This window comes from Solanum tuberosum, unplaced genomic scaffold, assembly GCF_000226075.1.
Source record: "Solanum tuberosum cultivar DM 1-3 516 R44 unplaced genomic scaffold, SolTub_3.0 scf00125, whole genome shotgun sequence".
Lineage (NCBI taxonomy): Eukaryota > Viridiplantae > Streptophyta > Magnoliopsida > Solanales > Solanaceae > Solanum > Solanum tuberosum.
Genome location: NW_006239052.1, coordinates 208,938 through 214,405, shown reverse-complemented (window position 1 = coordinate 214,405; position 5,468 = coordinate 208,938).

Genomic DNA, 5,468 nt, shown 5'->3' with positions numbered 1-5,468 from the left:
GGCCATTATTTTTACATATTGAACAATTATTCTTTCTTGTTGGAAATGATTTCCCGACTCCACGCCTCCTCTTCGTTCGCCTTCTTCTCGATTTGCTTGGGTCAACATATGGATGAGGTATTTTTCTCTCCAAAATCTCCAAAGGAACATTCCAAGAATCTTTAAGAGGTATCAGATTAATTTCCTCACAATATGCAATTATGTATTTTCCACCAAATAATATGAAGATGACTCACTTGTTACAACTGATGACTCACTTGTTGGATACATGCCCAGAACCAGAAGCTTATCCAACGTGTAAGTCAATTATTGTAACAGATGAGTCATTTGTTGCAACATGTAACTCATTTGTTGCAATTAAGGACTTACTTGTTGGGAAAAGCTTCTGATTCTTTCTCAGCTTGACCTGGTACTGTAATATATATATCCAACAAGTAAGTCATCTGTTGCAACAGATGAGTCATATGGTACAACAGATGACTCATATGTTGCAATAAATGACTTATCTGTTGGGACAAACTTTTGATTTTTTCCTAGCTTGGCCTGGTACTATAATATGTATCCAACAGGTAAGCCCTCTGTTGCAACAAATGAGTCATCTGGTGCAGCAGATGACTCATCGGTTGCAATAAATGACTTATCTGTTGGGACAAACTTTTGATTTTTTCCTAGCTTGGCCTGGTACTATAATATGTATCCAACAGGTAAGCCCTCTGTTGCAACAAATGAGTCATCTGGTGCAGCAGATGACTCATCGGTTGCAATAAATGACTTATCTGTTGGGACAAACTTTTGATTTTTTCCTAGCTTGGCCTGGTACTATAATATGTATCCAACAGGTAAGCCCTCTGTTGCAACAAATGAGTCATCTGGTGCAGCAGATGACTCATCGGTTGCAATAAATGACTTATCTGTTGGGACAAACTTTTGATTTTTTCCTAGCTTGGCCTGGTACTATAATATGTATCCAACAGGTAAGCCCTCTGTTGCAACAAATGAGTCATCTGGTGCAGCAGATGACTCATCGGTTGCAATAAATGACTTATCTGTTGGGACAAACTTTTGATTTTTTCCTAGCTTGGCCTGGTACTATAATATGTATCCAACAGGTAAGCCCTCTGTTGCAACAAATGAGTCATCTGGTGCAGCAGATGACTCATCGGTTGCAATAAATGACTTATCTGTTGGAACACGCTTTTAGTTCTATCCCAGCTTGGCATGGTACTTTAATATGTATCCAACAGGTAAGTTATATGTTGCAATAGATGACTTACCTGTTGGATACGCGACTGTAAATTATTGAAGAAACAATCAAAATACCCAAATGAGAAATTAGACTAAAAATCATTAGTTTACTTACCAAAATCACCTATGATGTAATGCCCAATGATATAGAAATGAAATTTTATCCGATAGCAGCAGTATCAATAATGTCAATGTCACGACTAACAACAGAAGAAAAAGAAGATGATGAACAAGAACAGGAAGAAGATGATGAAGAAGAAGAGCAACAACAATGTTGAAGAAGTTGCCGGAAATTGAAAAGTTGCCGGAAGTCGATTGAGAGCGATGGCGGAGCAGATTTGAGGAAGAGAGTTTGAGTCAGAAGAAAGGAAGAACGATGAAGAAGAGAAGTGAGAAGAAATTGAAGACAGTGAATCCCAAAAAAGTGAAGAGAATTTTGGATTGTTTTGTATTTAAAATTTGGACTGTTTTGTATTCTTAAAAAGATTAGAAGTTTTGAAAATGTTAATTCAGTCCCAATTAACTTAATCTAATAATTAAATGTCTTTGACTTATTTTTGGTCAAAATAGTCACCAAAATTTAAACAAAGACTTGAGTGATACCTTTTGTTCAATTTTCTCATGAAACTATCCCTATTTCTTTCTTGCTAATTTATAATATGGGCAAAAAGGAGGATCCATCAATTATACTCTAAAAAACAACAAACGCCTAAGGAGGACAGGTCAAACAAATACTAATCATTAAAAGCATAATAATATTTAATTAATTGAATTAGAAAGTACTGGTGATTACATGCATTATTTAGTAGAAAAATGTTCTCATCTTGGACATTTTTTCTTTCACAAGTAAATTATAAATAAATTTTGATGAAACATATATAAAATCTTTAAAATTGTTTATGAATATAATATATTATGTATGTATAATAATAAAATTTATGTATATAACTTGTTGGTTCGGTTCGGTTATTTCTTCGATTTTTTTCGAACAAAACCATAACCAAACCAATGACTATCGGTTCTTAACAATCTAAACCCAAACCAAATCAAAACTCAAATTAAATCGGTTTGGTTTGGTTTTTCGATTTGAATCGGTTTTTATCCAAACTATGAACACCCCTACCCTTAAGTGTATGTGTTGGAGCTAATCAATCATTGGTTCAATTACCATTATTCAATTAATTTATTTAATACGAATTTAAATTAATCGAAAGTTGAAGGAAGCATCACATTTGAAGACACATGTTGCATCGTTAGCCCACTGAAAGAAAAGCTGAAATAATCAATCAGAACAGTGATATATTATATTTAAATAATACTCCAATAAATTAATCCAGTATTAAATTAATATTATAATGCAGACTCGTGATATCTTCTCGTCCCACTATTATTATTATTGCGAAAAAGTTCCAGTGCTTTGGTTGTCAATTGTCTATCTAGAAACAACAAGAACATATATTCACGATATATATAATTAGAAAATAAAAAATTAGTGATAAATAAAATTATATAATTGAGTAATAAAAAAATTATACTTATCTCATTTAGCAATAGATAATCTAGTTGCTTAGAATTTAAAAGTATTTTAGTAACAAATTATAGCGAGAAACTATCGATAAATTTCATAGCTAATTTCATGTTTTCTTATAGTGACGGTAGCTATCCATTCATGATTCAGAGAGCATGCTGACCGAGAGTCCTCATTAAGGGTACTAGTATATGTGCCCGCGCATTGCGCGAATATTTTAAAATGAATAATTTTGATTAAATTAAAAATAACTAATACAAATTATCCGACAAAGCATGTTATGTGTAATTATAGTTATCTTGAAATTCAAATATTTTAAAATCTGAAATTTCAAATAAAGAATTATATCATATATTTTAAAATTGCAATTTTAAACTTAAACTAATATTGTGAATAGTCTTAAATTTGCTAAATAACTTATAATTGTGATATTGTTCAGGATAGAATTTAATAATAATAATAATAATGAATTAATAAATAATCTTCTTATTTTAAATTTATATAACACACTTTATTTTTTAGTTATTAAGAAAAAAGAACGACACATTTATTATTTGACAAATATTTAATTATACTATCAATATCTTATTTATGTTGGATCTCAATTATTTGTAAAAAAGATTCATAAAAGTGTACTTGTTTTTATTTTTATTTTTATTGGGTTTATTGAAAAATTGTAAAGTCTTTCCATATTTCTAGAACTTCATGCCTAGTTATAATACATCACATAAATAAAAATGGAGTAAATAACAATTATCACCTTATTTTCTAATACAATATACCTGAAAAGCTTTACAAAATAAAGAAAATTAATCATGCATTTGGATGAATTTTAAATAGCATAATCGGATACAACCAACTCAAAAATATAACACTATTAAGATGAATTTATGCTCCTTTGTTATCAGCTAGATATAAGACCCCTCTGTGAAAAAAGAAAAGAAAAAGGAACATGACATATTTATTAATCACGTATCTTAAAAAATAAATTTAAAATGAATCAAAACAATTGTACACATGCATTACACATATTTCCTTGAGTTATTATTGTGTTTTTGTTCTTACTTTAATATATGCATGGAAAGTGTTAGAGAAAAAATCCACTAAAATTATTTTCTCATTTGCTTGACCATATTTGTTTTGTTACTTTATTAAATCATTTAATTTACAACGTTTAATAGCTATTTGAAATAAGTACAAAACATAAAAACTTACAACTTACAATAAAGATATTAATGTTTTAAAAAAAAATTAAGTCATCACATAAAAATAAATATGAAAAGTGCAAATTCTCTAAAATAATGACTTTGAATTTTCTTAACTAACTCGACAAAAGATGAAACCACGTTGTTAATTTCAAGTTATGACACATTTTCAACATATCAAACACACTTTTATGTAAATTAAGATGAAAATTTAAAATTATATAGTATTAGAGACTTTAAAATTTCATAAAATTTCAAAAATCAAGTTCAAATTAGAGTTATCCAATTTCTACCTGCACAATGATAATTACAAAAATAGACATAGACATAATTCTCCATTGAGTACATATATGAGAGTGTTTAATTGATCTACCAAATAGAAGTAGATTCCATAGAAAGATACCCATATTATTCTTTCATGGTCATTATTCAGACCTGTTCAAACTTGACATCGATAACAAAAAAATTACTAATTACTACCTAAATAATATACATACAACCACCATTATATATATATATTACTCATCACTTCAAACATCAAAGATTAATTGTCATAGAAAAATGTAATATAAAAAAACAACAGGAAAAACAAATAATGTTACCATGTTCAAGTGGTTGAATAAATAAAAAAAAATATTAAATTCTGAAATTAGTAGATTCTCTTAAGAAGATGTAAGTGATAAGAGTTGAAGAATAGTTCTTGCTATTTAAATACTATGTTATGCGGTTGGCTTTTTTCTAGGGATAAGATAAGATTAGTTTCTTATCTTTTAAATTTTAAATTAGTTAGCCAAATTTTAAAAACTTACGTTTGGATATTAATTTAGATAACTACCATTTTTTAAAAATAAATTCAAAAAGGATAGTTAAATTAATTTGTTTATAAAAAAATTATTAATGGTTTAATTAACAAAAAGAGTCCTAAACGTCTTTTTTAATTGTTTGATTTTAAAAAAAAAATTAATTTGTGTTCTTATCTTTCGGTTTGTAATTGTTCATTTTTTTATTTACCAATTCAGAATTTTAATTAATTTTTAATTATAAAAACTGCTTTTAAAAATAAAATAGTGATTCGTTATTTAAAAATATTTATCATTGTAAAAAATATTTTTAATTAGTGGCCATTTTTGCTTTTTATTTATTATTTATAAGAGTTAAAAACTTTAATTTTTACTTTTTGAAAATGGTTGATTCACAACCGTTTAAGATTATTTTTTTTCATTTATAGTTTTAAATTTATTATTTTTCTAAAATTTTGTTATTTAAATATTGGGATAAGGGTCTGAAAAATACCCCAACTTTGGTCGAATTTACTGTTGCGATACTAAACTTTCATGAGGACCTATTACCTCCCTAGATTATTTAATACCGTATTTTAAACATATATATTTGCCCACGTGGACATAAAAAATAATGCAAAATTATAAATAGTAATGTGTCCACGTAGGCACATATTAACCTTTAAAATACACTATTAAATAGTTCAGGGG